We start from the raw sequence: 21,981 nt of genomic DNA, 5'->3' as shown, positions 1-21,981 counted from the left end.
TTTGAAGTTCGTAATGGATAGTACAGCCTATGACAGAAAATTATCTGTGCAGGTCCACATTTTATAACCCCCATGGCACCTTCCTATATTCGGTATTTTTATGATTTTAGCTACATTATTAACAGTTTTTTTTCAAGTTTCGCATTTGCATATTACGATGGCTAGTGGCAAAAGTTGCCTATGCAGGTTCACATCGTCGTATAGACCCTAATATACGACTACATTCGGTATTTTTAATATTTTAACAGCATTTTTGTTGATATTTTTTTTTTTTTTTTTTTTTTGAAAATTGTTGAATTTGTACCAAATGGTGGAGGTTATTCAAAGTTCGGCCCGGCCGAACTTACAGCTTTTTTACTTGTTATTACTACAATCGGTTCTTCATAGAAGACATAGCTCTACGTTTAAGTATGTTATCATGTAAATGTATTTTCCGGTTCCAAGTATTTGGAATAATTCCCGCTCATAAGAATAAGCGAAATTGTTTGGTATCGCTATATGTAATACCTTCAGCAAATATTGAATACCAATTTCAATTTTGTATAAAAATTGGCTTAAGTAAATAAAAATACATTTAATACGACTTTGCCATTGTGATTTCTATTCTCAATTTTAGTTTCGAATCCAGGGTTGCGCACCAAAAAAGCATTTTCCAAAATGGGTTATATCGTTTCGAAATTTTAATAGATATCTTACACATTGGTTACATATGATTTCGGAAAACGAATATGATTTGGATTATAATGAATTGAGTTTCAAGCGTAGAACAGCATTTAGCACGACTTAACCATTTTTTACTATTTTCCTTCTGTTTTTTTTTTTTTTTTTTAATTCTCATATCTTGTTTGTTTTATTTTCCTCCCAACCAAATGACATTAAAAAATAACAAATGTTTTTTTTTTTCTCATTTTATTTTACAGTGATTATGGCCATGGTCTTGTCCAGAGTATGACAAATAAAACAACAACAATAACAGCAACAAGAATAAATAAATAAATACAAATAAATCCAATGAGAACATGAAAAATTAACATGTTTGCAAATGTACGATTTAAATGAATCAACGAATGAGGTGGAAAAAAGAAAAACCGCAACAAGGAAAAAAATATCAATTTATATGCATGGTTGGCAAATACAAATAAAGCCATCTAGTGTATGTGTGCTGGTGAATGTATGTGAGTGTGAAAGTGTTTGTGTGTATATGAGGTTAAACTCAAAGTTAATAAAAATTTAATGTAATTAAAGTATGATCAAGTGTAAAACAACAAGCTATGGTGACGAAAATTGTGGAAACGAGTCTTTAATGTGTTGAAAAAGTAGTGAACCGAATTTTGAGAAAATAAGAGATAATAAGGGGAGTGACACGGTGTGTACTTATTTAATTTGTTTGCAGTGTTGGTATCATATGTCACAGATGACAATGAGTGAAGGTTAAATTGTGGTTTGCTGGCATCGAGGGCATAAATAATTTCAAGGAAATTGGCCACAAAACATATTTAAATAATTTTGAAGCTCAAGAAATAAAAATCATTAATTGTGTCGAAGATTTTGAAAAAAAGTGCATGGTTTCTCAATTTAATAAAAATACCCAAAGTGAAAAAATCCAAAGAGAAAAGTGAATACTTGAATCCCCTGTAGTTATGACCACCTTATTTTGTAATTAATTAAAAAAGCCCCTGCCAGGGGAAATTGTGTTGTACACTTGTGAAAATGCCATACCTAGCCTGAAATTCAACCCTTACAGGTAGCAAATAATGTTCCGTGAAATTTATACTAATTACGGAAATAAACTTTTCATCTCCCAGCAATTGCTTGCAAAGTAATTTGTAATTTAATCTGGCCAAGTAAACAGCTTGCCATTCCCCCACTCCTTTTAAGATGGAAATATAGCGTTTAATTAAAATGCATTGCATATAAGTGTTACATTTAATAAGCACAACGGCCAAACAAGAAATAAGAAATTAATTCGGTGCGGGAAGAAAGTACAAAAATGTATTCACAAGTGCTTAAGCAAGAAACGAAACAAGAAATAATAAATTGAGGAAAATCTTTCAAGCAGAGCAGTACAAGTTTTTCAGGAATGAAAAGTGTAAAGAATGAAAAACCATTTATAATTAAGTGAAACAAGTGAAGCCAGTAACCTTTACTCCAAAAAAAGAAAAGAAAGTAATACAAAACAAAATCCATAACAAATGCAACTGCACCATCATCATCGTCGTCGTCGTCAGCATCACATGAATTTTCGCAGCTTTTGATTCAGAATTAACAAAAAACGGCAACGACATTAACATTGTTCTTCGTTCCACAAGAAACGGCAAAGGAAGTGCAAAACAAACACATACACACACGCAAAACATCCCTCATACACAATAGTGCCACACTGCCATCATCGTCCTCGTCGCCCCCTTAACCAACCAACTTTCTCTCCATTGGAGCATTAAAAGTGTTGAGTTTTTATTTCGCCATCATCTGCCGCATTTGGGTGTTGTACACATCTTAAAACGAGTTTTCTTTCGTTAACTTTTAACATCTACATTGTTGTTCAGTGCCGTTGTTTTTTAACTTTACAACCAAAAAGGATATATTGTCGTTCAAACCCCACCCACCCACCCACCACCTCACCAACGGCGTAGCAACAAAACACTTGTCTTCATTGCCCGGGAAACCAGAAGCAGCATCACCCCCACCACCACCACTACCGCCACCAACGCCAACGTTGTTCCAGTTAAGTTTCTTCGCTCACTCCAAGCAAGAGCAAAAGTTTCCGGCATACGTTTCAACGTTTCACAAAAAGTAAGTAAGACATTTTGTTTTCTTTAAATGAATATTTATGCCAAGAGTTTTGAGGAAGGATTTAGGATGAAGGATACAAATTAGGATTAAGAAAAAAAGGGTTCTTAAGAAATATGAATTAGGTCATCATAAATCAATTTACTTATGAACAGCAATGCTAAGCAAAGGCTATTTGGTGACATTCTTAATCTTCTCTCTCATTTTTTGTTTTCTAAAAAAAGCGTAAGGAATGCTGCATAATTTCAGGCGACATTTTAATATTTATACCATGGTAGAAGAATATAGGTAGACGCGTCGACACAGCTGCTGGGACAATGAACTGTCAAACCAATTTTGGAATTTAAATTGTTGAATGAAAAATTATTTAAATTTGTAAAAATTATTGAAAAACGTGAATTATAAAAGCCTCCGACTGACGTAGTATAAGAAAACATATAAAAATCTACTTATATTTGAAAAAAACATTTAATTTTTTTTGACATATCAATGCTCCCAAGCGTTGATGCATCTACCTGTATTCTTCTGCCATGATTTATACCCTACACCACAAGGAGGTCAGGGTATTATGTCTTTGTGCATTTGTTTGTAACAGGCAAAAGGAAACGAAATAGACCCATAGTTCCTTTTGATGATCTGCATGGAATCACAATCTGAGTCGATTTATGCATGTCCGTCCGTCCGTCTGTCCATGTATTTTTGTAAACAAAGTACAGTTCGCATTTATTGTCCAATCCAGATAAAATTTTGCCCAAATCATTTGTTTGGCTCAAGGACGAACCCTATTGAAATTGGAGATAATCGGTTAAAATTTAGATATAGCTCCCATATACATCTTCGTCCGATTTGCCTTTTATTGTGCACCAAACGTGTAATGTGTCCGTGTCCGAATAGTATGGAATTTTGTACGTACGATCAGATTGGACCTGAAAATAAATATGCCAAAATTGATCGAAATCGGTTCAGATATAGCTATAGCTCCCATATATATTGGTCATCCGATTTGTTATTTTTGTCTCCGCAGCCATAATATGCACTCTGTAACAACAATATTTGGGGAAATATATCAAATACAGCTCAAAAATACATTTGCTAAATTTTATCGAGATCGGTTCAGATTTGGATATAGCTCCCATATATAACTTCGTCCGATTTACCTTTGATTGTGCACCAAACGTGTAATATCAGTCCGAATTGGATGAAATTTGGCAATTACGACCGAATTGAGTCTAGAAGGTAGTATGTCAAATTTGGTGAAGATCGGTTCAGATATAGCTATAGCTCTCATATATACTGTTCATCCGATTTGTCATATTTGTTACCCACAGCCGTAATATGCACTCCGTAGCAACGATATTCACGGAAAAAAATATCAAATACAAATTTTAGCTCCCATATATATTTTTATCCAATTTCAAAATAATTGTGCACCAAATTGGCAATACGAATTTAAATTTTAAAGGTACAAATGCTTCGGCATATTTAGTCCTTTGAACTTTAAATTATAATTATAATCATAGGGTGAATTCTTCCATAAAAACTTTTAATTGTTATGCGGAGCTCTACTAAATTAGCAAAGTGGTGTAGGGTATCATAAAGTCGGCCCCGCCCGACTTAAAGACTTTTTTTACTGGTTTATATCTGATTATATTTTCCTAATATGGTAACGAGGATTCTAAAGACTAGTTTACACATAATGTTAGAGAGACTTTTTCCCATTTACATTTAGAATTTTTATAGCATGCTTTAAAACGCTTCTTGTCAAACTGTCTGTCCAATGATATCGAGATTCCTAAGAAAAATAAACAATATTGGGAATACCAAAATATTTAGTATTTACAATGGACGGGGTTAATATACGTTTAAATATATCGCACATATAACCGTACCTCGTAATTTTCGCCATTTTAAATATTCTAGACAAAATTTCTGACCCAAATCAACTGTATTTGCTTTGTTTCCCTTGTCTCATTTAATAAGGTTTATTCCCTTAAAAATATTGTCATAATAGGTTCACATAAGAATTTATTGGTTTTAGACACATTTATTTTTAGACTAAATACCGTCGTTCATGCCAAACTTCATTGAAATTTGACACACACAGATGTTAGGTGAATTAAATACACAAAATGAGCCAACTATATCCAAATCTGAACCGATTTCAATATAAATTGACAAATTAATTTGTAGACCAAATTCCGTCAAACATTTAATTTCATTGGAAACTGATGTTTGATGCATCGAATTTATGAAATTGGCCAAAAATAAATATGTACCGATTTCAATATAATCTAACAAATTTATTTTTGTTACAGTTTGAACCGTTTGTTTGTTTTGAATTTGTTTATTAGGAGTTTGCAATTAGGACTGCTCCCAATAAGAGAAAATTGCCAGTGCATGTGTTTTTGATAAGTTCGTAGTGGGCATCGCCTTCCCTAGCATATGATTGGCTCTAGAGATATAGATATAGTATAACAGTAACGCCTTTAATTCGGAATTTTAACAGTTTTAGCGACATTTTTCAAAGAAGTCTCTTTAGTTTATATAAGTTCCTTGAAAACTGTGGAGCGTATTAAAATGTCGGCCCTGCCGAACTTAGCTCTAAAGTAGCCTACATATAAATGTTTAGGCAAATCGATTGGAAAATGTGGTCAAACCTTCAAATAAGAGGTAAATTTATATGATTCCTACTCCGAAATATTGTCCAAAATGAAAATATTTTGCGAAAAGGGTTTCTGCCACTTTAGAAGCCAAGACCCTCGAAATATCTAAAAGCGGGGGATACTTACATATAAGGCTTACACCAAAATATATTATAGAATAGAATTAAAAAAATTTGCCGGAATTGGTATAAACCAGTAAGGAAAAGTCAAAAATCGGATTTGGCCGACTATATGCATATTTAGCCGAGCTCCCGTAACAAATTAATTTTTTTGAAGTAGATCATACCACCTATCAACAATTGCCTATAAAGCAGTTATAATTTGGTTTCAAAGGGAACTAATATATAAGAGGCATATCCAATTCTGATATTATATTTTTTATATCAAATAATATTGCTATAGATTGCATGATATCACTTCGAGAAGGATCATATTAAAATTCACTCCATTTCGGCTAATATTACCTATTACTTGTACAATAAACCTGAAATCGGATTAAGGATATATATGGGAGCTATATCTAAATCTTAGCCAATCTCGATAAAATTTGCCAAAGGTATTTCCGAGCTATATAAGATATCTGGTACCAAATATAATTCTTTAGGAGTGAATATTGCGAATTTGAGGGCCTTAAAACCCCAAAACGGATGTAAATTTGATGTACTTCCTTCTGGATTGAATTCGGTCGGATGTGCCAAAATTTACTCCATATGGACTGATAATTACCATCTGGTGCACAATAAATGAGAAATCGGTTGAAGATATATATGGGAGCTATATCTAAATCTGAACCGATGTTGATACAATTTGGTAAAGGTATTTGTGGGATGTATCTGATATCTGGTACCAAATATAATTCTTGTGGGGTACATATTACGAATGTGAGGAACTAAAAACCTCAATTTGGATAAAACAGATAAGTGGGAGCTAAAGCTATAACTGAACCGATTTTCACCAAATTTGATGTATTTGTTTTTCTACAAAATTCGTTCGAATGTGCCTAAATTCAGGTCATTTGGACTGATATTGGCCATTAGGTGCAATATAAACCCGAAATCCGTTGAAGATATGTATGGGTGCTATATCCAAATCTTACCGATCTTGCTACAATTTCGCAGTGGTATTTGTATCTGATATAAGGTACCAAATATCATTCTTGTGTATTACGAATGTGAGGAACTCAAAACCTCAATTTAAATGAAACATATATGTGTGAGCTATTGGTATGATGCTTTCTTCGTGGAAGGTGCCATAAAATTAACAAGTAAAAAAGCTGTAAGTTCGGCCGGGCCGAACTTTTAATACCCTCCACCATTTGGTACAAGTTTGACAATTTCCAAAAAGATAAAATAAAATCCGTTAAAAATTCTGTTAAAATCTTAAAAATACCGAATGCCGACGACGTGGACCTGCATAGACAGCTTTTGTTTGGAACGATTCCGTTAAATAATGTCGCTAAAACCATCGGCCGGGTCGAACTTTTAATACCCTCCACCATTTGGTACAAGTTTGACAATTTCCAAAAAGATAAAATAAAATCCGTTAAAAATTCTGTTAAAATCTTAAAAATACCGAATGCCGACGACGTGGACCTGCATAGACAGCTTTTGTTTGGAACGATTCCGTTAAATAATGTCGCTAAAACCATCAAAATACGGAATATCGGGGAGTACCGTTATATAGGGGCTATACGAAGACGTGGACCTACACAGATTATTTTCTGTCTTAGGCTGTAGTATCCATTACGAACTTCAAATGCCAAATTTGAAACAATTCGGGGAATAATGTCGCTAAAATCATCAAAATAACGAATATCGGGAGGTATCGTTATATGTGGGCTATATGATAACTTGGACCTACGAATTTAACCTGCCTACTGGCAAAATATACATGTGTGCAAAATTTTAGCCTTCTATCTCAATTTGTTCGAATGATAGCGTGATTACAACAAACAGATAGACAGACAGACAGACACACAGACAGACAGACGGACATGGCTAACTCGTCTTAGAATTTTACGCTGATCAAGAATATATATACTTTGTTGGGTCTGACATGAGTATTTCGAGGAGTTACAAACGGAATGACAAAATTAATATACCCCCCATAGTATGGTTGAGGGTATAAAAATTAATTTGAGAACTACAAACTCATTTTGAGTATTTTTACTTGCTCCGATCCCCTACAAAGGAAGTTTTAAACCTTGTTTTTAAAAATACCTTAAAAAGACCCCTTTGTTTACTCGATTAAGGATTAAAATGTTGACCAAAATATGCCCCTTTATTTTACATTGCGCGTATTTACCCAAAATACATAGGTTACTTTGCGATGTAAACTTTCAAAACGCCGATATACGTTTCTTCTTTTTAACTCAAATTTCATAATCTGCTAGATTTTCCCCGCGATTATTTTTTGTGTTGCACAGTGTAATTTAAAATTTAACATAGTAACACCAATCACACACTGCACTCATGCTGTGCGTCAGACACAAAGAAAGCCCTTATAGTTGACGACAACTCGCTTTATAATAAGTCTAATACCTCATTGCATGATTTCATTGTTAATCAGTCAAATATTCTAAAATTACAGTTGTATTTATTCATAGAAAAAGTTTTTTTCTCCCATAGTTTAGTGTTTGATACAAATATGGGCGTGAAACAGCTGTTTTCGATGACAAACCTAAAAGTATGCACCAAACTTACTATAATATTTAAATTGTATGTTTAAGCAACGATAAATGAAATTTCCACAGACAGGTGCTATTGTTCACAGACCAAAAACTAAACACCATGCTATAGCAGCAAAAAATTAAACTCTGGATCGAAAAGGGTTTTGTGGTGTATGGAATTTTCCTTAGTATTTTAAGAGATTAAAAAAGAGATTTTTCCATTATTGTAATTTTGGCTGCTGAATATCCTTTTAAACATTGTGTGACCTACTGTTCTCCTTAAATCCATCTTAGTTTCTCACATTGTTCTTCACCCAGATACATACATTTAGCATAATCACATGTATACACACACATACAATGACATAATTTGATAGAACATGTTGAAGGTGTAACACTTGCAAGACTTTTAGCGTTTCTTGTTTCAGATTCATACACATAAGCATTAAGTAGAGCTGTTGCTTTTGTTTTCATCGTCGTTGTTTTCTTCTTAGTTCTTTCACTATGCCAAGTATTGTTGTTGTCGTCGTCGTCGTCAACGTCTATTGTTCTTCAGAGTCTGAATGCTTTGCATGCCCTAAAGTATACAATAGTCTTGAGCAGGCATTTGGAAAAAAAAGGAAAACAACTACACCAACAGCAAAAGATGAGGTATGCAGTGAATGTGGTAATTGTGTCTTAAAGACTATGTCGAGACAACGGTGACAATGTCTGGGATTTACTATTATCCTGAGTTTTATAAAAGAACTACTTTTTGTTCGGTTGTACCAAAACAAGGTGTTAATTGTCTTGGTAGATGTCTGAAAATTTGGGATTGCTGGTCGGGTTTTCTTTTTATTTGGGAAAAAGAATACTCACATTTTACCAATAAATTAAAGTCTTAAGAACAACTGTCAGCAAAGGATTTTAACTAAAAATCACATTTTTTTCTAAATACAAATAAACCTCTATATCTAAAACCTTGTTAAAAAATTTTTCAATTGTGTTCAAAACAAGTAAACAATGTCTGGCCTTAAGCACCCCTTACTTACTGTCTAATCAAAAGATTATTATTGATTCACAGACACAGACATTTCAAAGCCTTGGACCATTCATGTGCTCACAATAGAACACAATCTCAAAGTTCAGCATTACACCCACACTCAGGCACATATGTCTGATGGTTGAGTGTCATTCATGTCCAATCTTTAAAAATGTATTATTACCCACTCGTTGTTTAATGTGCTGTATCTAATGGTAATTGAAGATAAGATATTAAAACTTTTACTTTTCAAACGCATATTTTAGATAAGGAGAGGCTTTTCATTTTGGGTTGTCATTTTTCTTAGAACATATATTGACAAGATGATTTTATATTGCCAATCCTGAAAACCTCCAAATGAATTGCTGAACATGGAAATGGCTAAATCAACATTGAATTTTACGCTGGTCATGGAAATACATATATTCAGAGCTGTCATAGAAACCAATTTTGTCACTATTGGTTTTAAAAACGACAAGAAAAAATGATTTGGTGTCATGAAAATCAACGTTATTGGTTTTATTTTCGAATTAGAATTTTATCGGTTTTGGTTGTCATAGAAGCCAATGTTATTGGTTTTGTTATTGGAAATAAACCAAGTTGCTTAGAGCTGGCATATTACAAATGAAAATTTGCTTTGGATTTTTTAAAGAATTTTTAAAGGATATTTAAAGGACCACAAACGTGGATTATTTAAAGAATTTTTAAAGGATATTTAAAGGACCATAAACGTGGATTTTTAAAGAATTTTTAAAGGATATTTAAAGGACCATAAACGTGGATTTTTAAAGGATATTTAAAGGACCATAAACGTGGATTGTTTAAAGAATTTTTAAAGGATATTTAAAGGACCATAAACGTGGATTTTTTAAAGAATTTTTAAAGGATATTTAAAGGACCACAAACGTGGATTATTTAAAGAATTTTTAAAGGATATTTAAAGGACCATAAACGTGGATTTTTAAAGAATTTTTAAAGGATATTTAAAGGACCATAAACGTGGATTTTTAAAGGATATTTAAAGGACCATAAACGTGGATTGTTTAAAGAATTTTTAAAGGATATTTAAAGGACCATAAACATGGTTTGTTTAAAGCATTTTTAAAGGATATTTAAAGGACCATAAACATGGTTTGTTTAAAGCATTTTTAAAGGATATTTAAAGGACCATAAACATGGTTTGTTTAAAGCATTTTTAAAGGATATTTAAAGGACCATAAACGCTGATTGTTTAAAGAATTTTTAAAGGACTATAAACGTCACCTTTTCTGAGCGTTCTTCGTCCAACAACACAAGAACTACCACTGCTGATGCCATCTTACTTTATTTATAGCGACCTTATACCCTACACCACATAGTGGTAAGGGTATTATGTCTTTGTGCATTTGTTTGTAATATGGAAAAGGAAGCGAGATAGACCCATAGTTACTTTTGAGGATCTCCATAGAATCACTTTCTGAGTTGATTTATGCAAATTGGAGATAATCGGTAAGAATTTGGATATAGCTCCCATATATATCTTCGTCCGATTTGCCTTTTATTGTGCACCAAACGTGTAACATCAGCCCGAATAGTGTGGAATTTTGCACATACAACCAAATTTGGCCTGAAAATAAGTATGCCAAATTTGATCAAAATCGGTTCAGATATAGCTATAGCTTCCATTTATATGTTTCATCCGATTTGTTATTTTTGTACTCCGCAGCCATAATATGCACTCTGTAACAACAATATTTGGGGAAATATATCAAATACAGTTCAGAAATACCTCTGCTAAATTTTATCGAGATCGGTTCAGATTTGGATATAGCTCCCATATATAACTTCGTCCGATTTACCTTTTATTGTGCATCAAACGTCTAATATTTGCCCAAATGGGATGAAATTTGGCACTAACGACCGAATTGAGTCTAGAAGGTAGTATGCCCAATTTGGTGAAGTTCGGTTCAGATATAGCTCTAGCTCCCATACATATTGTTCATCCGATTTGTTATTTTTGTCCTACGCAGCCGTAATATGCACTCCGTAACAACGATATTCAGGGAAATATATCAAATAGAGCTCAGAAATATCTTTGTCAAATTTTATCGAGATCGGTCCAGATTTGGATATAGCTCCCATATATATCTTTATTTGATTTCAAATAAATTTTGCACCAAATGACAATACAAGTCCGAATTTAAAAGATACAAATGCTTCGGCATATTTAGTCCTTTGAACTTTATATTATAATTATAATCATAGCGTGTATGATTGAATTCTCCCATAAAAACTTTTAATTGTTACGTGGAGCTCTACTAAATTAGCAAAGTGGTGTAGGGTATCATAAAGTCGGCCCGCCCGACTTTAGGACTTTCTTTACTGGTTTTTATTTACTTTACTTTTACTGATATTTCAATGACAAATAAACAGACAACACATGTAAGCAACATTGGTTTTATTTACATTCGAAATTGACAAAACCAACTTGGTTTCATGACACCAAATGAAACCAACATTGGTTTACAAAAACGACAATAAGCAAAACCGACATGGTTTCTGTGACAGTCCTGATTATAATGGGGTCTCCAAGGAATATTTCAAGGTGTTATAAACGGATTAAAATTTTTAATATATCCTGTATTTTATGGTGAAAGCTGTACCAAGTAAAAAACTCTCAAATTAAGAAAAAGTCGGTTTGTAATAATCAAAATACAGAATATCGGTAGGTAACTTTATAACACCCAGCAACATAAAGAGTAATCACGAAAAAAAAAAATCCAGCAGATAATGAAAGTTGAGATAAGAATAGAATTTAGTGCTTTGAAAGTTTACATAGGAAGGTAACAAAAATAGAGGGGTCAGTTCCTCCCTTTTCACACTTTCGGCAAATTTTGGATTAAGATTCCTCGGAATCCGTGCATTTTAGATATATGGTGTCTTCGGCAAAATTGCGGATAAAAATACGAGAAATATTTTGATGGACAGAGTTAGCGCATCAACGAAGGTGTCTTTTTGGCCCTGCTTTCCAAATATGGTTAAAAACTCCCTATTAAACGGACAGAAGCCGGCCAAAATTTCTAAAAAAAGATATTTGTCACAAAATTCTACAATAGGCCCTAGAAGACATGAAGAGCCTACTTTTTGTCTAAATGCCAGGAGTTCATGAAAAACACATTTTAGTGTTAAAGCCGTACTTTGTGTAAAAATCTCCAATAACACATCACTTTAGAAGGACGACGTCAAAAACAAAAATATTCTCCATCAAATTTTAATATAAGCCACCAAAGAAAAGACATCTCCATTTCCATTGCAGTTGTTTGATGTTTTTACGAAAATTATTTTTAAAATTTATGTTCCAAAAGTGAAAATTATGTGTTTGGTTTTTCTTTACTTTTTCTTTGTCAAAATCTCCCTTTCTCCCATTATATTTATTTTTTTTTTTTTGGAAAGCAACAAAGAAAGAATTATTCTAGATTAAATTTCATTATGAGTTTCCGAACAAAAGAAATGTGTATACCCTCCAGCACACATAGTATGGAGGGTATATTAAGTTCGTCATTCAGTGAATTACAATCATCAAAATAATAATTGTAGACCCAACAAAGTACATATTCTTGATCAGCGTGAAATTCTAAGACGATTTAGCCCTGTCCGTCCGTCCGTATGTCCGTCTGTAGTAATCACGCTAGAGTCAAAACAAATTAAGATAAAAAGCTAAAAATTTGCACAGGTCAGTCTTTTGTGTGCAGGCAAGTCAAGTTCGAAGATGGGCAGACGATGTCGAATGGCCCCCATATAACGGTACCCCCCATTATCCGGTATATTGATGATTTTAAACACATTTTTCAATGAAATTGACTGATATTCTACACAAGAAGTTCTTCGTGACTACTTTAACTCCTGAAAAAGAATTGTCAATATAGGTATACGATATCGTATATCCCCCATATAACTGAACCTTCCGATTTTCAGTATTTTGATGATTTTACCCACATTTTGTAATTAAATTGGCTTAAAATCCACAAAGGAGTTTTTTTTTTGAGTACTTTACCCCCTGGAAGAGATTTTTTTTATATGTAACTGTAACTCCCGACATTGGGTATTTCAGTCAAATTGTCAATGGAATAGTCTGAAAATCTACACAAGGAGTTCTCTCTGAGTACTTTACCCCCTGAAAGAGAATTATCTACATAGTTCTACGTTTTATAGATTCCAGGATTTCTACAACATTATTCACCGGAATGGGTATTACAACCTATGACGGAAAATTGTCTATGCAGGTCCACGATTTTGTATAGCCCCCTTACAACGGTACCTTCCTTTATTCTGTATCCGAAATTGTTTCGAATTTTGTATTTGAAATTCGAAGTCGGTACTACAGCCTATGATAGAAAAAATTCTTATCCAGCACAACGGCTTTGTATAGCCCTCATAGAAAGTTATTTATTTGAGCGGTACTTTTTATTTTATTATTATTTTTTTTTTTTGAAATTCCTTCCAAATGTGGGCAGAACTTAGATTCTGTTTTACTTGTTATTGTATGGATTTCAAGAAATAGTTATCTTAACCTTAAACGCCCTTCTTTGGATGTTTCGTAGTCTAAGCTATTATTTGTAGTTGTTGCTTTTATTTCTCATAATTTTGTAGATCCTAAAAATTTTCTGATTTGATTAAAGTGTCAGATTATCTTAACACCCTATATTTCTACCAACACAAGCTCTTGCGTGAAGATCGGATACATCGGACTACTCCTTCTGGCACCTTTCCCACAACAGGTAAAATCTTTGAATAATTATATATCTCATAAAATGCGAAATAAGCAGCCGATTCATTCGAAACTTCACACAATCCAATATATATACTTACAAAAGAACTGCTGTCATTTCTAAGCCACTAGTCCGACAGCTATTAAAATTATTCCAGTGACAGCTCATTATATTGCTTCCAAGCGTACAAAACATTTTGGTGAGAATTTCCCAGAAAAAAAAGTTATTCGTGAAGGAATTCAAGTATGATTGTGTGATTTCTTTATATTTGGCTTGAAAACCACTAGTAGCTATCGTTAGAGTACTCCAGCATTTAAATGTGAAAAAATCTTTTGTGTCTCGTACCATCGGTCGTTTCCGTGATACTGGTATGCCGACATCAAGGAAGTGGACGGAAGAAAACAGTAACATCAGCAGAAATGGTTCGAAATGTAAAGAAGCTACTTGATCGAAACCCGCGTCGCAGTGGCTAAAAAATAGCTCGTGAAAAAATATTGAAAATGAGCTCGGGGTACAGCCATTGAAATTCCAAAAAGTGCAAGTACTTAAAGCGCAACAGGAAGAAAATAGACTCAAAAGAGCTAAAGTGTTGATTCGCTTGGCAGAAAGTGGTGAATAGCGGAACTTCGTTTTCTCCGATGAGAAAACATTCGTTGTCCAGCAGTTTGTAATCAAACAAAATGATCGTGTTTACTTGCCAAAGAGGTCAGCTAAAATGTACATCTTCGGTTTGCCACCAGAACTCAAGCGCCGGACATGGTGATGGCGTGATCTACTTCTTCTGGCAAGTCCCCTAAATAAGTTCAAATTAGTAAAACATTTTAAATTTCCGCTAAATATCACATAATGACCCATACTCTACTCTAACCCCTATGGAATGACTAAAAATAATAAGAAAACAATGAAAAACAAGTAGATAAAGAATCCGTGAGCCCCGTCTCATAACGTGTCTATAGAATTGTGGGTCTAAGACCAGTAATGTCTCGCTTTTCACACTTTTCTGCCAAAACTGAACTTATAATATCGGCTTTGCAGAGGATATATCAAAGTAAAAAAAGTGGTATAAAATATACAAAAGTACATAATAATATATATAACATCCAAAGCTTACGTTACAAATATATAGTTTTTAATTTCTTATTTTTTCTGTCATTCGTGATGCTATTGTACATAACAACACAAAACTAGCTACCATCATTAATATAAAGAAAATAAAAAAAAATAACAACCTGATATTCCCACATTACTCAAAGTCTGGTTAACATAACCACTACAACTCTACTCTCACAGGAGCATCACAGTCTCCCCCAACAGCCGAACACACACACACCCATACCCACAAATCCCCAACCGGCACACATTCATACAATTTTATAACACTTTAATGTTGTGCCTTTGGTGTTGATAATGTTTTTGTTGTTTACTTTTTTTCTGCTGTCATTGGCCGCTGTCACCATTGCTTATGGCTCCACCAGCCCCCCCTTTTCTTCCACTGCTTCCATTATCGCTTGATTTTCACATCGCAGTGTCAGTGAATACTTATGCTGGGTATTACTACATTGTTGTTATTGGTCCATTATGTATAGTTGTTATTATTGTCATTAAATATAACAATTTGCGATGTTACTGTTTGTTGTTTGTTATTTTTATATCAACTAAAGCTTTTGTTTTTGTTCATAAATTGTATTTTTTATGATATTCTTTTAACAACAAAATAAAAAATAAAGTAACGAAGTGAAAATTTAAATAATGGAGGGGAGTATGAAAATTGGCGACATTAAGCAAATGAATTAAAACGAATGAAATTTATGTTCTACTTTTTTACAGGGCTGTGTATATTATGGCTATACATGTTATTTATAACAAGTAAGAAAGCTGTAAAAATACCGAATATAAGGAGGTGCCGTTATATGGGAGCTATATGAAGACGTATACCTGCACAGATAATTTTCTGTCTTAGGCTGTAGTATTCATTACCAACTTCAAACACCAAATCTGGTTAATAATGTCGCTAAAATCATCAAAATACTGAATATCGGCAGGTACCGTTATATGTGGACTATGCCAAAACGTGAACCTACATTTTCAATACCAAAAGTCCTGCAGACACAATATACATTTGAGTAAAGTTTTATCAACCTACTTCATTTCGTTCGAAAGCTAGAGTGATTTCCACAGACGGTCAGACAGATAAATCGATTTAGAATTTTGAAACGTACCAAATAGAACGTTTGAATTCTATAAAGTATGAAATCCCGAACTCATTCATACTTTTATCGGACAATAATGATGCTTTACCAGTACTTTTGAAACCCTTAACCCTATATTCCATTCCTGTACATAAAATTTGATCTAAAATCAATTTTTAAATCCTATCGATCGTTCAAATGCAATTATAAATAATTTTGTAATTTTAAGAACTTTTCGCTACCTGAAAGTATTTATTTTAAAAAATTGGGTTTTTACTTTTACCCTCACCTAAAATTTTATAGCTATTAGTTCTACCGATTGTTCAATAAAAATATTGCAGCATTTTGTACTTTTTGGTATTCCTCATACCGTTCAAGTCCCAAAAATCCCGACTTATTTCAGCTCCTATATAAGATTAATGCTAGGTTTCTACGAATTGCTCAACAACAATGTTGTACAACATTTTATTAAGGTTCGTACCTTTTAAATTTATATGTGTACCTCTTTCAGTTCTCACAACAACCATGTTTTAACATGTTGCAACTTTTATAATATTTCGAGTCGAAACTTTCCCCTTTTTTCACGCCTTTCCAACAATTCAGAGCTATAATTCTTACTAATCTGTTATTAATAATGTTATCCATTTTCCACCTTTTAATGCAGTCACACAATAACAATATTGTAAGGATTTCCAAAAATTAGTTCTCATCTTGACCTAAAACGTTTTTTTTGGAAATTTCGTAGTTTTAGCTATTGTTTCTCATCTTAGAAATAACTGATTTCCTTGAAGTATAAATTCCAAACTGTTTTTCGATATGAATTTTCTTTAAAACTTGCCAAGATATTATGGGTGATTTTTTTAGCTAATATCTTACAACACTGGTTTAAACAGTGTTTGCTAGATGGTTAGAAAATCTCAAATGCAAAAATGAAAAAATTTGCCGAAAATCGTTGAATGCTTAAAATGACCTTTCCATTATATGGGGGCTATATATAAAATAGTGCCTTTATGTAAATAAAATGGAAAACGTGTATACCAAATTTCAGCACTCTATCTCAATTCCTTCGAATGATAGTGAGATTAAAACAGACGGACGGACATGGCTAAAAAATGTATCATGATTATATATACTTTAGGTTCTAAAATGATTACGGAATGACAAACATACTACAGAGTGAAATGAAAAAAACTGAAACTAACTTCAGACTGCTGGAAATCAAGCGTGATAATGTGATTTATTTATATTGGGTTGGAAACCACAAGTAGGCATGGGAGGGTAAAAAAACATCCGTTAAAAATATTAAAAAAACATGTAGATGTCTGGTGATGGAACAATAATTTAAAATATCCACGTTGATTTATAATCTTTGTAGAAATATCCACGTTTCTACAAAGTGTTAAACAAATATTCTAATTAATCCAGGTTGATGGATAGTACTTAAAAAAATAATCCCAGTTTAAGGAACGATGTTAAACAAAAATATTTAAGAGTCCCTCTTTTGTTGAAAACATTGAAAATATTTAGGAAACAATCAGAAATTTGAGGAAAAAAAGTCTTTGTGTGTCCGTCTGTCCATGTTCACTTTTAATCACGCTAGAGGTTATATTATGACCCGGACAACACGAAATTTTTTAACACTGAATTAATGTCAGAATAGTAGCCTTTTTGGCTTGAAATGGACCAAACCCATATTTTTTAGTTTTTGTATTCTCTGATCATAATGTAGATGTGGAATTTTGCGTGAGTTTTGAACAGGGTGGACAGAGAATAATATAAAGCGAATGAAATATACCGTAAATTAGTGTGAAAAATACCAAACCAATTTTCGAGTCGAGAACAGTCTATCATCTACCACAGGAGGTTGAACCGATTACGAACCCGTTGGAAAATGTGGATAATATAACAACGGAAAATGCGAAAAAGTGGAATGAAATGTCGGAAATAGCATCAAGTTTTAGAATAAGTTTAGATTTGTTCGAATTGGTCACCTTTGGCACGAATTGTGGCCTTCAAACGGCCAATGAAACCGTCACACGCAGCCCGAATGTTGCGATACGTTGTTTTGGCCCATTCCGGGCGAAGTTCTTGCTGGAGGTGATCGTCACTTTTTAGTGCCAACCTTGCTTTCCAAAATACTCCTGACACAATAGTCTAACGGATTGGTATCCGGAGATTTTGGTGGCCTTGTGCGCTGGAAATGAAGCGAGGAACTTCATTTTGTAACCATTCTTGGGTGGCGCGTGCTGAGTGCGATGGTGCTGATTCCTTTTGAAATGTCCAAGGTCTTCGGCCAAAATGTTTGCTTGCTAAAGGCCTTACAGCCTCCAGAATATTTTCGCGATAATATTCAGCTCTGGTGGTCACTTGAAGTTGCACTGCGGGACCACGAATATTTTCTCATCGCAGAAAACCGAATTCGGTAGTTCACCACTTTCGGCCACGCGAAACAACTCTTTAGCTCTTTTGAGTCTACTCTCTTTCTGTTGAGGTGGCACTTTTTGGAATTTTCAATGGCTTTACCCCGAGCTCATTTTTCAATATTTTCCGAATGGAATATTGCGATATGTTCAGATCACGAGCCATTTTCGGCCATTGCCACGCGGGTTTCGATCAAGTCGCTTCTTTACTTTTTGAACCATTTCTGCTGATGTTGCTGTCGGGCTACGCTTCCAGTATCACGGTAACGAGCGATGGTACGAGATACAAAAGATTTATTCAGTGATCTAACGATAGCCACTTGTGGTCTTGAATCTTGACAAAACAACGTTTTTTTTTTTTTTTTTGCATATTTTACCAGTGTTACCGCTCAACTACACACCAACACTTACCTTCATGCTATATTTCAAAACTTTACCCCTAGCCTCTTCCCCGGAACCCTAATGAGGCAATCAGCCTCTCATGTTTTACAATTTTGTATGTGTAGATTTAAAGATTTTCCCTACACAGTCATAAATAAGACTATCAGATACTTTATACTATAATTTGATCGACTTATATTTCCCATCTACAGCCAACATTCGTGTACTTCAGAGTTCGACAACGTAATCTTTTTACGTAAATAACGACCAATTTGGTCAGCTATAACAGAGTAAAGTAAAATACCGGCAATTTATCATCGCGTACATGGCCGTCTTTTGGCCATGAACATTATTTAAATATTAAACCACTGTAATGTAAACCATTATCTGTTCTGGCTCTGCGACCCACTAACCAACTGATATCTTTACCACAGTTACGTTCGCCAATGTTCGTTCACTTGCGTGAATTGGGTATTTTATTGCAGAGCAGCAGTTGATGCTGTGGCTGAGTTTCAGAATTTTATTTTTCTGTTTTGTAATCGTTTTTCCCTGATGCCCTGTCGCCAGGAGATAAGGTTTCGTTACGGCCAGAAAACATTTGGTATACTGTTTTTTCGTTGTTGTTGTTGCTGTTGTTGCGACTCATTTCCACCCCTATGTGTAGAGATGTGGCGGCATTTAAGCTGTCTGTGATATATCGTTGTATTTGTGGAAATGTGTTATACGCACCGGCATACAAATTCAGCATGTATATGTACACTGGTGGCCAAAACTAAAGCAACTGAAATTACAAGGAGAATGAATGCCCTGTAACTTTTTCAAAAATTAAGAAAATGAGAAAGTTTTTCTTGTTTTAAATTAGGTACTTTATTCACTTTTTAAAAACCTAAAACATAAAACCAAAATTCATTTTTATATAAAAAATTATGTTTGGTAAAGTCAATTAACCCGATTTTGGCTTGGACAAAACAAAAGCAACTCTGTTGTACATTCATATAACCGCTGAAATTTCAGTGGTTTTTAGTGTGATATTTATCGCTTTTTGCTTCCTTCGACAATTTCGCTTGTCATAAATCCTTTTTGAGAAGTTTTTTACAACAGTATATGTTTTTCTTTTCGTTTTTTAAGTACTGCCAAAAAAAAATTTAAAAATGGCTAGAAGCAAATACTGTACTTGAATAAAACAGCAAATTATCAGTGATTATCAAAACAACATATCACAGAAAATGATTTCCGAGAAATATTTCATAAATATTTATGTGATTTCATAATTATGTCTGTGCACTAAGTCGGTTTTTTGAAACTGGATCAGTAGTAACAGTCCATAACGGATGAAGGCCGTGAAGAACTTCAGCCCATACTGATCCACAAATTGTGAGAGAAATAAAAAACAACTATTTAAGAGTTCAACAGGATTGGTGAGAGATCAATCATTGGATATAAGCTCGAGATCAGTGCGTAGACGAGTAGTGGCAGCTGGTCTGCGTGCCCGTAAGACATCAAAAAACCATTTATATCTGAAAAAATCAAAAAGGCTTTCGGAAACGATAATATTAAGTGGAATCAAGCTCAATGGAAAAAACATTATTTCTGGGATGAGTCTACGTTTAATATTAAAGGCTCAGACGTGAAAAATTTTACGGTGAGAAGACCAAAAAATGAAGGACTCAAGCCGCAGTGTTGCAAAGGTACAGTGAAGCATGGGGGAGGGTCAAAAATGGCGTGGCGCTATTTTTCTTTCTATGGACTTGGGTCTATCCATAAAATAAAGGAAGTTGTGGATCCGTTTGTTTACAAAGATGTGTTGGACATCACGTTGTTCCCTTACGCTGAGTAAAATATTGGGCTGATTTGTGTGTTTCAGCATGACAATGATCCCAAACTTGTATCAAAACTTGTCAAATATTGGTTGCGGGAGTCAAAAATTGATGTTTTGTTATGACCGGCACAATCACCTGACCTAAACTCCTTAGAAAGCCTTTGGAGTATCGTAGATAGGAAGATCAAGAGAGATTCGGAAATAAATAAGCACAACATTTTCTAAAGAATTCGGGGTGCCTGGGAAAGCACACCCAAGGATCAAATTGAGCGTGTTATAGATTCAATGCCTCGTAGGTGTGCAGCTGCTATCAAAAATAATGGTTATGCTATCGACTACTAGCCAAAATTTAATTATTTTAAAATAAAATATCAAAAGTTGCTTTAGTTTTGACCAAGCAAAAATTGGGTCATTTTAGTTTTCCACATATTATTTTTCGTTCAAACTTATTTTTGTATTTTTATTTTTAGTTTCTTGAAAGTGAGTTAAACCCCTCATTTAAAACTGGAAAAATAATTACGATTTGTTTATTTTTGTAAAAGTTACAGGACATTTATTGTCTTTGCGATTTAAGTTGCTTTAGTTTTGGCCACCAGTGTATATGAGGTATGTATATGCCGGCGCGTGTTTATCCCCCCAATTCGGTTCTTGTGGCAAGTTGTGCGTATTTTTTCCTTTTGCGCTGTCGTATTTGTTTTCTTCTACCAAACGTTGTTTGTTTTAAATTTCCAATGAGCAAAAGTTTTTTTCTTGTTGCTGTCTGCCGGTGCTTTAGTGACATATATATATATACACATACACATGTATATAATTTCCTGCGACAGGAGACATAGTGACGCAGTCACTGTTTGTGCCAAATTTTCAATGTTGGTTGTGTTCTTGTCGTTATTTTGCTTTATTTTTATTTTTTGCTCCTGTCATCTTTTAAACATTAATCCTTACGAAAAATTTCCCCCAAATATGTGTGTGGGTTTCTTTAAAATTGAATACATTTGCAAAATGTTAACCTGAAGATGATATTTTTCTCCCCCGGGGGTTGTAGGTGCGACAAAAATATTCTATTAAATTTTAATGGCCTAGAGGATGTGCGAACATTAACCACAGCGTGAACGGAAATCATGTCACGGCATTAGCGACGCAAACGGATGTCTAGATTTTAGCTAAGAAATTAAAACAGAAACTGAATTTCTGTGTATTGTGATTTTTTTTAATCCATCAAAGCCAATGCCATGACTTTGGGCAAGAATATTTCCATTTCTTTTCTTATTTGTGTCATCATAGC

The 21,981-nt window shown here is 33.9% G+C and overlaps 1 protein-coding gene across 1 annotated transcript in view; it reads left to right on the top strand.

Annotated features, from left to right (window-relative positions):
• Window positions 1–21,981, top strand: part of LOC101888652 (gamma-aminobutyric acid type B receptor subunit 1) — a 313,388-nt gene that overhangs the window by 7,062 nt on the left and 284,345 nt on the right. The window contains exon 2 of the mRNA XM_059130223.1: window positions 921–2,793. The gene's annotated coding sequence lies outside the window, so the exon portion shown is untranslated. The remainder of the gene's footprint in view (window positions 1–920; window positions 2,794–21,981) is intronic.

The sequence above is a fragment of the Musca domestica genome, unplaced genomic scaffold (genome assembly GCF_030504385.1).
Source record: "Musca domestica strain aabys unplaced genomic scaffold, Musca_domestica.polishedcontigs.V.1.1 7, whole genome shotgun sequence".
Taxonomy (NCBI): domain Eukaryota; kingdom Metazoa; phylum Arthropoda; class Insecta; order Diptera; family Muscidae; genus Musca; species Musca domestica.
This window is presented reverse-complemented; position numbering and strand designations above follow the sequence as displayed.